Source organism: Lissotriton helveticus, chromosome 3_1, assembly GCF_964261635.1.
Source record: "Lissotriton helveticus chromosome 3_1, aLisHel1.1, whole genome shotgun sequence".
Lineage (NCBI taxonomy): Eukaryota > Metazoa > Chordata > Amphibia > Caudata > Salamandridae > Lissotriton > Lissotriton helveticus.
Genome location: NC_136061.1, coordinates 2,021,516,066 through 2,021,532,313, shown reverse-complemented (window position 1 = coordinate 2,021,532,313; position 16,248 = coordinate 2,021,516,066). Strand labels below are relative to the sequence as shown.

Here is a 16,248-nt window from a genome sequence, read left to right as displayed (position 1 = left end):
GGAGCAATAGAGGGAATCGCAGCCTCGCAAATTGGAAGTGGAATCCTGCTATTCCCTAGTGCTGAAAATAGGCGAAAGCCTTTATCCTATTTAAGAACTCTAAATTCTCAATTTCTTCCTGCCGTAGGAAAAATTCAAGATGCTCCTGCTGCTACAGGTTCTGTTTGACCTTTGTGGTTCAAGGTGGACTAGGAAAATTTTTTGTTTGCTTTGTCCCCCTTCGACCTCACCGGTGCCCTTCGAGTGTTCCCAAAGGTGATGGCTTTAGTCTCAGCATACATTTGGAGGTTGGGTACACAAGTTTTCACTCCTACCTTGATAACTGGCTGCTAAAGTTGGGCTTGCCAGTCTGTCACAAACCACTTTCAGAAGACGGCAAACCTCTGACATAGTTTGGGTTCACTACTAATTTGCCAAAGTCATAACTGATTTCTTTGCACATGCTCTCTTTAACGGTGCCATCCTTGTTACTATGTTTTTGGGCCTATCCTCAACAGCGAGTCTAGGACATTTGGGCTTTGATCCCAATGTTTCAGTCTTGGGTCTCTGTGAGAGTGGCTTCTTGCACTGTTGTCTCTTTCTTGATTGACCGTGCCAGAATGCATATACAGGTTGTGCAATGCAATTTGAATTTTCAGTGGGCCCAGCACCAAAGGAACCCATCTCAATTACATCCATGTTCCCCTCATACAACGCCTCAACAACATCGGCATACAAGGAAAAGCCTTGGACTGGATCATCTCATTCCTAGCCGGGAGAACACAGAGAGTCCGACTCCCCCCATTCTACTCAGAGCCCACCGAAGTCATCTGCGGCGTACCTCAAGGCTCCTCACTCAGTCCCACCCTCTTCAACGTCTACATGAGTCCCCTCGCCTCCATCGCACATCAACACAACCTCAACATCATCTCCTACGCCGACGACACCCAGCTAATCCTTTCCCTCACCAAAGACCCCAACACCGCCAAAAACAACCTTCACGAAGGCATGAAAGAAGTAGCCGAATGGATGAAACAGAGCCGCTTAAAACTCAACTCAGACAAGACGGAGGTGCTCATCCTAGGATCCTCCCCCTCAGCTTGGGACGACTCCTGGTGGCCTTCCGCTCTGGGATCTGCACCCACAGACCATGCACGTAACCTTGGCTTCATTCTAGACTCCTCCCTCTCAATGTCCAGACAAGTCAACGCCGTATCGTCCTCCTGCTTCAACGTCCTTCGCATTCTCAAAAAGATCTTCCGCTGGATCCCCCTCGAAACAAGAAAGACTGTCACCCATGCACTGGTCACGAGTCGACTGGACTATGGCAACACACTCTACGCAGGAATTACAACAAAATTGCAGAAAAAGCTCCAGCGCATCTAAAACGCATCAGCGAGACTCATATTAGACATCTCGCGCCAAGAGCACATCACCGGTCACTTAAAAAACCTCCACTGGCTTCCCGTCAACAAGAGAATTACTTTCCGCCTTCTTACCCACGCACACAAGGCCCTTTATAATCTAGGACCCGAATGCCTCAACACCCGACTGTCCTTCTACTATCCCACCCGCCAACTTAGATCATCCAATCAAGCCCTCGCCGCAGTCCCGCGCATCCGAAAAACAACCATGGGTGGCAGATCCTTCTCCTTCCTGGCTGCCAAGACCTGGAACTCACTCCCCACCCACCTCCGCCTTACTCAGAATCACATCTCCTTCAGAAAAGAACTGAAAACATGGCTATTCGATAAAAAGTAAACCCCTCCCACCAGCGCCTTGAGACCCTCTGGGTGAGTAGTGCGCTTTATAAATGCATGAACTTGAACTTGTTCCGGAGGAGACTGCAGAAGATCTGCAGTAGTGGCTGCTTGACTACCACCGGAGCAGTGGCAGACCGGTCTCCCTATCCCATCCACAGTGTTGTCAGATGCATCATTGCTGGGTTGGGTGTCGGTCCTACCTCTGTTGGCCACCTTGTGGAGTCCCTGACATGGTGATGAGCTCTTCCCCAAGATCATGATTTCGTTTTTGTCAGTGGTCTGCTTTAGACAGTTGTTTTTCATGCAGTGGGTGATTTCAGTCATGCAGGTATTGACCTTGATCCAGGTACTCTGTCTTGTCCCTGAGGGAGAGAATGAGCTGTGTGTTCAGTGAAGGAGAGGGTGTTGATATTGTGAGAGCAGATGATGTTGGCTAGAGGGATAATGTATGCGTTAAAGAGGGTCTGGTTCAGGGAGGATCCTTACTGAACTCCACAGGTGAAGTTGCAGGCGTCTGAGGTGCATAGTGCCAGGCTGACTGACTGGGTCTTTCAAGTCAGGAAGGAGAAGATCTATTGTAGTGTGTGCCCTTGCATTCTGATGTCCTGTGGGTGTTGGATGAGGATTGGGTGGAAGACTGTATTTCTCCCTTGAATATAAAACATGCAATATCTTGACATGACAATGGTTCTGCCCTCCTCGCCAGCCTTAAAAATCCTTTTTTTTTTCTTTTTTCTTTTTTTAAATGGGCCCTAAATAGAACTATTCTTTATCATACTACCAGATTTCTTACCTGCGTTGTTTGCTGGAAATTCTCATATCCTTAGTCAGATCTCTCCTCTTTTTAAGAGTGGCAACTAGACAGATCCTTCTAGAAAGTGGTACTACAGTATAAAATACTCGCCCTCTTCTTCACATTGATGTTGTTTCTATCCAAATTTTGAAATATCTACTAAAGAACCGTTTTCTTTGAGAACCCTTTGCACCCAACTGTTGAATCACACAATTTCTGATTACAATTTCAGTGCCGCTCTAGTCTTGTTCTCTCTAGCTCTTGTCTGGTTTTAGACTGCAGACCTTCTTCTTTTCCTCACTCGTTTGTAGTCGTTGCTGTAATTATGTAATATACAACTTCCAACAAATTGAGTAAATGCCGTGCCATGATCCTCCTGGCTTTGATTTTACCATTACAGCATTCATGCTCCACCTTAGTACAGAATCTCACTTGTCTTTAACCATGCTGATAAATATTCTCTTGGATTTCAGTTTTGAACGGCTTGAGATTTATTTTGATGGAGCAATATTGAAAATGTTGAGTTCTAGAAAATCCTTAATCACTTTCTTCATATACAGTTGATCAAAGATATTATCATTGGTGATCTTGAACCTTAAACTATTCTTTATAAAAGAAAATAATGTATTCATCAATAAACATCTTCAGATAATCACAGCGAACTTTCCAAACCAGGCAAGGTTTTGCTTAACATTCTGTGATCAAGTTATTTCAGAGATTATGAAAACCCATCCTCCATATTTTTCCACCAATATCTTTCAAAGCAAACTGATCGGGGTAATTGGAACTCAAAACAGTTTTTCTCTACAATTTAAATTCTCGCTAGTGTGATGTGTTTTTACAGCACTTTTTAAAGTAATGAATGGTCTGCGAGTTCATTTTCTCTTACCTGGAAGCTAATCTGCTTTAGACATCAGTGTCAAAGCAAAAAATAATATTTTACTTAGTTTTAAACTTTTAAGCATCTGATGGAATTAAATACATTATTGTATTTGTGTAAAAAAACACTTTTATTTGAGCTTGTAGGCTTTACCTGATGCAGATTTCGATGAGTCGTTTAGCAAAAGTGGGAAAGAACAGCCATTGACGCCGTCCCTTTCACCTAGGTGTGCAGTTTTAAGAGAAAACTAAAACTGTTTATTAAATTAGAGTGAAGTCCTTTAGATACACAGTAGTTTTATGCATCATTTATAATGATCAATACAAATTTGAGAATACGTTTCATGAAACATGAATGACCTGTTGCAAACTGTTAAATAACGAAAATAATCGTGTACTGTGTGATTCTCAGACTGATGTACCATAATTACAACAACAAAAAACAAATTCCTCAAAACCACAATCAACTTCTTCATTCAGTCTGGACTGTTTTAGCTGTGGTCAACAGGCCTAAGTTAGGACTTAAGCATTGCAAAACTAATATGAAAAAAAGCAATGATTGAGGTCGCTGAGACTAAGATTGACTAAATGTTTTATGGACAGCTGCTGCTCTTGGGCATAAGAGAACTTTACCATTGCCAGCATTTCTGGCCCTATGATGAGTATCCTTCGTGTTATTGGCTACTAGCAGTTGAGCTAGCCACTATGTAAGCTGTCTCTTGTTGCCGTTGATTGAAATGTAACTTCACCAAAAGACCAACATCCCGTGATAAACTAAAGGAACTTGTCTTGGTGTTAACCCATGCACTCTTATCCTTTAGACATATTTTTTGTAACAAACGCAGCTGGATCCGACTTCACGTATTCTGTGTGATACAGGTTCTAATCTAGAATTAATTATTTTCCTATTTCAAGATGCTAGTTGCATACTTTTCTAAGATACGAAGTCTCCTAGAATCCCAAGTCTAACCATTCTATGTTACCACTTTAAATGTCTCACAAACTTTCTACAGCTACTCAAAAAACCTGTGTAGTCTTTGAGTCTACTACAGGATTCTAATTTCTTTATTGCATATTCATACCTTATTCAAAGTTTGCGTTGTTAATTTGGATCTGCTCACATACATATTTTATTGAACTTCACTATAATGTTCGGGAAAAAAACCCATAAAGTAGACGCCATAAAATCTACCTGTTGGACAAGATTGCACAATGCCAGAGTATATCCGAAACTTAGTTTGTCTTTACGACTAAAACATCTGACGGTTCAGTACTTGCAACAAGCGTTTTCAAACTTGCCATATAAGAAAGCCCTTGCTTGGATAATCATAGTGCAGAAAAGAGATTACCAATGGGTTGAAAAACGTCGTAAATGCTATTTTCTCTAACTAGCTTAGTAATACAATTAATCCCTACAATTAATCTACCCTACAAACGACGCACCCTCCCTACATACCATCGCCTCCAACGTCACCCACGTTGGCCGACTATCCCCGCTCGCAATAACTCCCAGCGCCCCCGTCGTGTCCTCACCTCACTGTCGGACCGCGACATATGCTCTCTCCTACGCTCTTATGGCCCAGGCCCGGTAAAACACAGATCCAACACACACATCCCCATACTCACAATTCTTACAAACCCTCTGAGGCTCCCAACACTCAACAACAGAGGTTCTGTCCCTAACAACCTCAGAAAAGTTCCACTCACCCTAGAAAGCTCGACCACCCTTCTCTCTCCCAAACTCAAATGCATCCTACTCAATTGCAGATCGGCCCAGAGACACTCCTCCGACATCGCTGATCTCGTCTCAGCTATGGATCTGGACCTAGCCATTCTAACGGAAACGTGGCTTACTGAAGCCTCTACCCCGATTATGGACATACTAGCCCCCCCTAATTATCACATCATTAGGCTAGACAGGTCCCCTGGCAAAACGGGCGGGGGAATTGCATGCATTTTTAGGAGCAACCTCTCCGTTACTAAAGTCAACTCCCCCTCCCTTTCCTCCTGTGAACTCCTATGCCTCGACATCACCAGCGAGGGCAAACAAGTTTGTGCTTTACATCTCATCTATCACCCGCCTGGGAACAACCTCATATTCACCCAACAATTCATGGACATGATCACTTCCAATGCCGGTCGGCAGACCACCCAAGTCTACCTGGGCGACTTCAATCTCCATTGGAACGATCAGAAAGACACAGTGGTGAATAGTCTCAAAACTTTCCTGAATGCGCTTGACCTCACCCAAATATGCGATAGACCAACACACGACAAAGGCTCGATACTTGATCTCATCATCGCCAAAGAGAACTCTACACAACTGGAGGCGATACAACCGTGCGACTGGTCAGATCACCACATTATCACCTTCTTTATCAACGAAAAAGTTAAACCTAACCCAGCTCAACCAAGCAAATCCAAAACATGGAAAAGGGACATGAAGAATCTTAACCCCTCTACTCTGCCTCCACACATCGGCAATCTCCTCCTCCCCCCCCTCAGGTGCCTCGGATGTTCAATTACTGACCGACCACTACCTTGACTCTATGAATACAATAGTCAATGAAGTCGCCCCACTGCAACTGAAGAGAGTCTCCACCAAAATTTCTAACCCCTGGTATGACGATAGACTCAATGACGACAGGCGTACTATGCGAATGGCAGAGCGCACCTGGAGATCGGACCCTTCAGCACTGCACCTCAAAAGGCTTAAGAACAAGAGAAATGCCTACTTCAGGAAAATAAAGCGCACAAAGTCGGACTTCTTTAGCCGCCAGTTGGACCTAGCAAAAAACAGGCCAAGAAAGTTGTTCGAACTAATCAAGACTCAAACAAAGACACAACCCTTACAATCAAACAGCACAACAAGCGACACCCCACACTGTGAAGCCTTCTCTGCTTTCTTTAAGCTAAAGACTGACAACATAAGAAGTGATCTCATCATGGATGTAAGCCGATTCCCCAACCACACCAGGATGTCTAACACTCAACCTAAAAACAATGCATCTTGGCTATACTTCGATACTTATTCGGAAGAAGCAATACACAAACTGCTCTGCACCTTGAAGCCCTCTAATCACCTCACTGACCCCCTACCTGCTAATGCTGTAAAAGACTTCATCCCCTTGCTCCTCCCTCTCTGGACCAAAATCATCAACAGCTCCCTTCAACAAGGTCTCATTCCAGACTCCCTCAAGGTGGGGCAAGTCACGCCTATACTCAAGAAACCTACAGCTGATCCGTCTGACCTAAACAATTACCGTCCCATTACCAATATCCCCACCCTGGCCAAACTGCTGGAGAAATGTGTCCAACTCCAACTAACTAAACACATTGATCAATTTGACCTCCTCAACCCTCATCAATCAGGCTTCCGAGCGAAACATAGCACGGAAACAGCTATGACACACATAATTGATGACGCCCTCCAAATCCTTGATCGCAATGAGTCCTGCCTCCTCATCCTTCTTGACCTCTCTTCAGCATTTGACACGGTCAAACATGAGAACTTGCTGGAGCTGCTAAGCACTAGAATGGGCCTATCGGGAACTGTTCTCAAATGGTTTTCGTCCTTCCTTCATAACCGGTCTCAGAAGTTCAAGATCGACAATATGCTATCTACACCTGTGCCTGCAGATCTAGGTGTTCCACAAGGATCCTCCCTCTGCCCCACACTGTTCAACCTCGTCATGGAACCGCTCGCCACCTTGCTCCAAGCTTCCAATGTCCAATTCCATATGTACGCCGATGACACACAACTCTACCTAAAGTTACAATCCCCGGAAGATATCAAACATCTGAATTCCACACTTATTAACACTCCATCTTGGCTGGCCGATAATCACCTCAAACTAAATGCTCTGAAAACTGAGTTCCTACTCATCTCACCCCCGGCGAAAATTTCCACCGCCCAAACCTGGCTCAATAACCTAACAGCACTCAATGTCCAACCTACCATCGTGGATTCGGCGAAATCCTTAGGCATCACACTCGACGCCAAGCTCAACATGCAGCAGCACATTAGCAAAGCCGCAAAAGGAGCTAATTTCCAAATCAACACACTGAGGAAAATTAAACCCTTCCTCCCTGCCGAAGACTTCCAAACTGCTGTACAAGCCTTAGTCATCCCGCGAATAGACTACGGAATTGTGGCCCTCAGCGGACTCCCGCTATCCACAACGGCACCCCTAAGAGCCTCCCTGAACGCTGCTGCGAGACTCATTACTGGCTCAAGAAAACACTCGCATATATCCCCAGATTTAAAGTCTCTAAAATGGCTGCCTTTTGAAGCCAGAATACAGCTAAAAATTGCAGTTATGACACACGCGGCCGTGCACCACAATGCACCCAACTACCTTGCTCAAAAGTTGTCTATATCAGGAGGTTCGAGATCCAATAGAAGTACAAAAAATCTACTCCTGAAACCTCGTAGATTCCGGAAAGAGAAAACATACAAGCGCTCCTTCTCAGCAATGGCACCCAGGATCTGGAATGCGCTCCCTCCCGAAACCAGGCTTATCTCCTCCACTGCACTCTTCAAGAAAGAGGTGAAAACCATCCTTCTGGCCAAGATCTCCTGAACTTTATAGGTACTGGATCAGAGACTCTGCCTCGCTTTGTATCACTGTTCACCTTGTCCATTGGCACTATACTTCTACTTGATGATGACACTACTACGCTACCCTCTTACTACCGACCAACATATGATACACTTTGGTCCACTGATCCGATGCCCCACTCAGTGTTCTCTCTAGCCTAAGAATTTGGTATAAGCCATCCACACATCCAAGGTTTACCTGAAAAGTTCTGTAGTGAGATTAATGACTTGTGCCGTCTTATATTACTTGTCTATCTTATTGTATATTGATAGGTTTTCTGTACGTTATTATTATCCTACTATGTTAGTGCTCCCATTATCCCTGTTCTTTCCTGCTGCCCCTACCCCTGTCTCTGTGAAGCGCTCTGATATCTGTAAGGATCTTGTTCGCGCTATACAAAACTTTGAATAAATAAATAAATAAATCCCATCCATTATATCAAATGGATGTACTCTTTGGAGTTCTGCTTATTTTAGATATTTTTCACCAACTATTTTGTACTCTTCATTATGATAGAATTGCTCAAGATCTTGGCCATAATTCAAAACTCTTTTGGTGAGCTACAATCTGCCACCTTAAATTATACGTTGTCTCAAGGCTTATCTGCAACACTGACTATAGAGAAAGCAACAATATTGGGTTCTGAAAAGGCAAAGCTGCTGGCCTTGATGGCTTTTCTGTTGAAACTATCAGTTCTTAGTGGCACAAATGGTCAACCCGTTTCTACTTGCATATAAGGAATGTTCTAATAATCTCTGTTCCCCAGATCCATGGCATGAGCCATCAGTTTTTTTTTTTTAGTTAACCTACTAAGATAAATTCTGCCTCTCTACAGCCGATGTTCTTAAGAAATCGAGGTAGTAAAATGTACGTCAAAACCTTTGCTGACCAGTTACATGGACCATTCGATGAAATTATTCATAATAAGCATCAGGGTTTAATTAGGGGTCACCAATTAAATACACGTCTTTCTTCTTGGTATACTTTGTGCTAATGTAAGTAAACCCCCCCCACTATTCAATGCAGAAAAAACACCTTAGACTTTGGATACCATTGATACTGTGGTACTATGATATCTAGGTGCCATTTGTTACAGAAGTTACCTTTTACCAAAATCCTATAGCCTATAAATGGCTGTAGAAGGCATATATTCAGTACTACAATGGTACGGTCAGCACTGCACCTTTCACGTGCTTGTATTTTCTATTTTTGTTTTTTTAACCTTAAAAATCTACGCTTTGGGGGACATTTACACTGATAGGTTTTCAGATATTTACTTCTCCCAAGATTAAGATCTATGCTTATGACTTGTTGGTCCTTTCTTCCAACTCTGCAGCTTTAGCTCAATCATATGACTAAATATGACTTAGTGATGATGCTTTAGTTATCTTAAACTGTAGCTATATATTTTAATTCTGAATCGAATGTCTTCTAATGCCTTGTTTTTTTATATGGCAGCCATGGCTAGTCATGAATATTTTGTTTTGTTAATGTCTTTCTTCTATTTAGTCCTCTGACTGCAAACTTGTTGTGTCTTTGTTATATTTACTGGTTGTGTCAATTTCGTGCTCACATGATGTTGCAAGTCTCTACTCTGATTGTACATGGTTCTGAAACCGATTTTGGGTTGAGTGGTCCTGTTTATTAAGATTTATACATAAAGCAAGAGGGCGTTGGGGTATGGGAAAGAACACGCAGTCACTGACCACTGGTAACAGCCCTCCATGTTGTTACCACACCCAACACCAATTCAGTGGTATTCCTTTTGATGTAAGAGTCATTGATGGTTCTCAAGTCTAATTTTTTCATGCCTCTGCAGTAAGGCAGGAGTTCTCTTTAGTTCTGACCATATCTTTCTTGCTAGGTTGGCTGTCATTTTATTCACAGTGCAACAACAGCACCTCCATAATGGTGGTGCTACAGTTGGGCAAACATAACAAAGTGATGAACCACATGCTACGTGTCAGATATGTCAAATATTTATGAAAGCTGACCACATCCCTCTCCTGATGAACAGGGTTGATGCTCCACTGAAAAAGGAGACCACCAAAGAAGTGCCTTGCGCAAAAGAGGGCAGAAACTACTCCTTATGTTACAAGGAACTTGGGTTGTTCCAGATTCGTAGCTTGCAGCCCCTACCAAGATTAGGGTAATGAAGTCATTGCCCTGATTCAAGAATGTGACTTCAATGCGTCTGGTCATCGACTGTAAGAATGCCTACTTCCATATTCAAAAGCTTACAAAGCAAATGGCATACATTTTCTTTGTGTTGGTTTCAAACATTTATACATTATTTTACTACCATATAGTTGAAGTATATTCTTCTTCAGCACTAAGCCAAATATCTGTACAATACCTGTATGTTAACAGTGGAGAGATGGGTCTCTGGAATGCTGGAGCAGCATAATCTGGACCATTTAAATGCATCTTTGGCAGTGGGGAGACGATGACATTTCAAAATGCCTTTATTCTTTCCCAGAGCTCTAATTCTTGAACATTGTGAAAAGTAATGAAATAGTTGAGAATAATGGTCTTATGCCTAAGTTTTGCTCACTATGACACCACTTCGGCCAGTGTTCACAATTGAAGAGGGACTGGAAATATTCAGCGGTTGATTTACATTGAATATAAAGTTCCTGCAGTTGGTGTACACTACAGAAATTAATCCTAGACAAACATTACATCGACTCAGTTCCCAAGGTAACCCCAGCAGACTTCTCAGGGTGTGCGTGGGGCACTGAACTTCTATGCCAGAGGACAGGGGCCATGTTCCTCAGACGATTTTCCTCATACTATAGTTGATTGGCCCAGCGCTGAAAGGCTTTCAGACCCATGTAGAAAGCAAAGTGGTACAATGTGTGACTGACAACATCAATATGTTGTTTTAGCTATGAAAAAAAGTAGTGTGAATTAAACTGCAGTTGCTCTCCTGATGCCTGCACAAGACTTAATTTAGCAGTCCGGAGCAGCTCCTGAACATGCTGGGCTACTAATATTGCAGAGACTCTCAGCATTAATAAATAATAACTCTAAAATGAAGTACTAGTAAGTATCTTCACAAAATAGGGTCTCCTACAGATTGTTTTGTTCACCACAGATGACAACACATGCATCCTGTGATGAGACAATGCTTTGAAGATCAATTGGCGTGGAACTTTTACCTGTACTTTTCCCACAGCCCCCTTATTCCACTGGTCAGAAATGTCGCTGCCCCACTTTCCTGTCATTCTGATTGTTCCATTGTGTTTCAGATCTCCATTGTACGTGTGGCTCCTCTACATGCGCTGCACAAGAAACTGTTGGTGCTTCTACGGCTCCTTAACATTTCTCCAGGACAAAGTCGGACACCTGTATCCCCAAGTCACTGAATTTGGCAGCACGTATTTGTATGTGTTTGTCCTGTTAGATTTGTAGATGGCCCTTCTCCAGCACATGAACTAGGGGCTTATTTAGAGTTTGGTGGCCAGGGACATCCTTCGAAAACTAGCAGATTGTCCTCTGTATTGGACATGCACTCTTACTATGGCCAACAGGACATCGGTCACCTAATGGTGTATATCCCACATTAGCTCAACTTTCAATAAGGCTCTTGTCTTTTTTCAACTTGCTTGCTTGATCAGCAGTGCCATTTTTTAGATATATTTGTTCCTACTGCTTTGAGCACTGAATTAATCTGTCGTTGATAACAATTCTCAGATGCAGATGATTGGATTTTTCTGCAATTGGCTATTACAACTCTGCCGATAAACAATAGCTCACATCAACCTTACTTTTGTCAAAACTGCTTGTCCATGAGTCCTGAAATGTTTCACCCTTGTAGTACAAGCAGATAAAGAATTATAAGCGAGTTATTTAAAGAGGTTAGATTTTAGATAATTTCAAAAAGGAACTTGATCTCTATTGATAAGGCAGGTCATTAGACCTGGTATAAATACTGGTCACTTATGGTGTAGTTAAGATTGGGCTGGGTATTCAGTAGCAGTTTCTATACGTTTGTTCACATCTTCGAGATTTGTTGGGTCTTTAGCCTGCGGTATTAGCTGAGCTTCTTTACTTTGTATAGCGCATGACCCAAAAGGCTATTGTTTACTTGAAGAAATTAGCATATTTTTAGGTCTTTCCTAGGGACAGCTTACATTAGTTCATCAGCCTTCCGTTTTAAATAAAAATGATAGTAAAGACAAATATATATAATATGCACACATGCAGCGGCTTTTGGTCAGCCATCTTCGTTTATTGTCTTTTGAAGCGTCATCAGTATTTTTGATTCTTTGTACTGCAGCATACATTGAGTCCGCCCATTTCAGCTATTGGCTTGCTTTCCTATGAGCGAGGGCATTTTACTTGTTTTAAAAAAAAAAAAAAAAAGGTTCACTTGAGTGGGAGGGCGTGGGGAACAGCAGTTTCCCACACAGTCACTGGCCCCCTTACTTTCCCCGCTGCAGCTCACAGTACTGCACTTTGCTTGCAGCAACTGTGGTTTCTTTGGCAGTAAGTTTTGAATGGTTCACTAATTGGTTTATTATTCCAATATAGCCACGTTGTTTCTCAGTGTGTGGGCTATCTTAAGCAAATAATAAAGTATCCATACCTAATTCTAGGGTGCAGATGATGCTTATTCATACATAGGTAATACTCTTTGTAAGTTTTTGGTGTTACACGATGGCAGATATGTTGCTTTTAAACACGTGGGTCCACATATGCACAGGCATTGGCAAAGCCAATAACTCAGCCGTGTGGTAGGATTGATATTTTTGTCTTGGTTATTGTTTTTTTCCTTTCTGTTGTCTTACTATCCTTTTTATTTTTGATTTCTGTTTTTATGTTTATATGTGCTTTTCTCCTTCATTACTAGAAAAAAAAACAGGTTGAAATTGAAAAAAATGTAAAGAGAAGTCAAGTGTTTCTAACTCTGTTGGTCTCCGTCAGCTTTGCCGGCTTGACTTGTCTCATCTGTTTTAAGAGAATAATTGCATTTAAATTAAGTGAAAAGTAATCCTACATTTGTCTGTTTTTCTTTCTTTTTTTTAACAGGGACTGTACTATGATCTGGGTATTTGTTTGAACAAACATAATTTTAAAGTGAATGGTAAGTTTTTTCCCCCTTTTTTCCTTGTGTATATAGTATATACTTAAATGTTGTTTATAAGTATATTTATGGGTATTATATAAATGATTTCTCTTAAACCCAGTGTACATTTCTGATTGATTTTATATTGAAATCTGTGCGCATGTCTACATGAGAAAATGTACTCTGTGGAAATGGCATGTCTATATCTTCAAATGTTGGTAAATACACATACCATCTGTCAGGTCTTGCTCTTGTCGTAGTTTGGTGAATGCTTTTATTTTTAGGCAGAAATTATGTACCATGTTATAAGTGCTACAAAGTTTCATTCATTAAAGTTAATTCTGCAGGAAAGAGACCATTCCTGTCTTATTGCTTTGTTGTGAAAGATGTCTAAATGGCTCGATGGTTTTAGTATGAATTGGGGTATGCTCAACATTGATTATGATAGCAAAAGATTGTCTTCAACCCAAATTGTCTTTCACAGAAAAGTAGAAGTCTTTATTAAACGGTAGTCATGTGGCTCCTAATATTGGAGGCATGGTATTGATTGACGAATAGCAAGCTTTTTGTTAACTCTAAAATCATATGAAACAAGGGCTATATTATAGTTGAGCCTTTTGTTAGTATTTGATCAACCTGCCTGTAGATCTTCCCTCACAATTGTATTAAATTATGATGAATTTTGGCTACTAAGAATCATAAAATACAGCTTATTCATATTCAGAAAATTGAAAATGAAGCATAGGTACATCACTCCAGTTCATGGCATCATGCATATCACATCGCAAATGAAGTGATACATGCATTGTTAAATGATGCTAAAAGTTTAACAGTACTTCTTCTGAGGTACGGTAGTTCATTTCCATTCTTATCCTTATTAGATAGATTGGGCTTTACATCTATGATGGCACAAATCGTATTCTTGGTTGTAAACAGTATTCAGTGGAAGTTATTTCCTAGTCATAAAATCTCTTACTTCCTGTCACCGCTAGATTATATTGTATGATAAATCCTATAAATAATAAATCTGAATCATTTTATAGTTCACGATCAACAATGCTTTTCCCAAATGTCATGCATTGCTTCCAGTCCATTGAAATTAATCTTAATTTACCAGAATTATATAACCTCAAGCTAGGGGTAGGATTTATTATTTATTACTACCCCACATGTTCTTCCTTTCGTTCTGGCCAATAAAGTATTTTTCTGCAAATTGTTTCCCGATGCCCTCTTTCTTGATAAGCCCTTTACCCTTGCTTCCTTATAACAAAAAAACAGCAATACCTATTCTTTATCCTCTCCAGTCCACTTTTTCCAATATATTTGATAGTTTTATTGTTACTTGTGTAATTCCTAGATAACGTTCCTTTCCACATGTAATCAAGATTGAGCGAAGTATCCCTGAGTGTTTCAATTTAGTATAGTAATCTTTTTTTCTATACATGATCTTACCATGGGTAGGGGCGTGTGGTACATGCCAGGGATCACCAAATAAATTACTCAGTTTAACGGTAGAGAGAGACCCAGAATTTGCAATATACACCATCACCATTGGTTCAACATTGTACTTCTGAAACCGGTGTCCACAAGTTACAGTGCAAATGGTATCTTTTCTCATTCTGTTTCTTCCAGGACAGATTACTGGCAAATCTAATCCCTAAAAATTCTAAGTAATTACATGTTCCATTATACTTTGACCCTAGGCATGTAGTTGGGTGGATTTCACAGTGCTTTCTTCTATTTCCTTCGTTGTAATGACAGCTGTGTTCAAACTTTTCTCTGTGACATAAAGTTCTAAAGCATTTGAGAGTCTATGCAGAGTTTTGCAGGGTTTATGATTATCATATCATCTGCAAATATTACAATTGATATCCTATTCCACACCCTCTAGAACATCATACTCTTTCAGATGGAGTGGAACATATTGAATGAATACATAGGTTAAACAATATGGGCACATGTTTACTACATATCTTTGTCTGTTACTAGTCTTCTCACAAATGCAGTGTTATCGTTGCACAATAACATTAAATCATTTTATAATCATTTTTGTATTCTTGTTCCTTGAGGAAGTTGGAGTAGACTTATTCTTTGCATTGAGAAACCGATTAATAACTACAATAAGTGGTTTGCACTTCATCAGTAACAGTATCTTTAAATATATTTAATGACTTTCACTTTAAAAGTTCAAGCTTGTTTTCCTTTTTTATACCTCTAGAAAAAGGTGTCATTGGTGCTTATGTCATTATCACTACTCAACTGTTAACTTGGTTACAAGTTAAACTTAGCAAAATTGAATTTGAATATAAAATGTAGAGTACCTAAGGACATAAGACAAAGATTGGCTTTTATATATGCCGGGTGTTTAACAATCCCATTTTAATATGATTTATTTAGGTTGTTAGGATGGTTCTGCAGCATACATACATTCAATAACTTCACTGTGCAGAATTGATTTTGAGATGGGAAATAATACAGAAAAGAGGATTTGTTGAACTATTAGTACTTTCTCTATTGTAAACGCATATTTATTTTTCTCATGTGGGGACACGGACCAGTCTGTTCAATCTAATTAAGTCGCATTTCTTGCAGCTTTCAAACCCTTGGGTAGATTCACAAAGGTAAACTTACTCTACAAGTTTACTTTTTTTATCCCAAATTATGAGTTTATAGTACATTTACCACTTCCGAAAACTCTGCACATCCTGCCCTAACTTTTTATGTGCGGAGTTCTTTGCCCCACTGTGGATAGTCAATGCAAGCCTAACCTAGTCGATTTTGAAAACAAAAAGTATACTTTTTTGTGTACTTTTTTATGACTCAGGCCACTTGTGTATTACGTATTCCTTGATACGAAAAACAAAAATACACAGTTCCACGTCTGCCCTTTTTAAGTTGGTGCATCAAATAGGGGTTTGTTTTAGAATTGTAGCGACTAACCAAAAGCGGACGTTCCAGGATCTGAAAGCCTTATGATAAAGTAGCTGTTCACATGACCACAGAGCATTTCAGATGTAACCTGAAACTAACACTTCATTCAAAAGCATGTTCGAAAACTGTCCTCCTGGCTCACGCTATTCATATATTTTACTGAAAGTTACCATTTCTGAACCTTTAACAAACGTTTGCCTGCGTTATGCTTATAATAATTTCAGTATTCAA

At 40.7% G+C, this 16,248-nt stretch overlaps 1 long non-coding RNA gene across 2 annotated transcripts in view; it reads left to right on the top strand.

Annotated features, from left to right (window-relative positions):
• Positions 1-16,248, top strand: part of LOC144824074 (uncharacterized) — a 69,670-nt gene that overhangs the window by 50,041 nt on the left and 3,381 nt on the right. For both annotated transcript variants that reach the window (XR_013608890.1, XR_013608891.1), the window contains exon 4: positions 13,050-13,104. This is a non-coding gene — a long non-coding RNA (uncharacterized LOC144824074). The remainder of the gene's footprint in view (positions 1-13,049; positions 13,105-16,248) is intronic.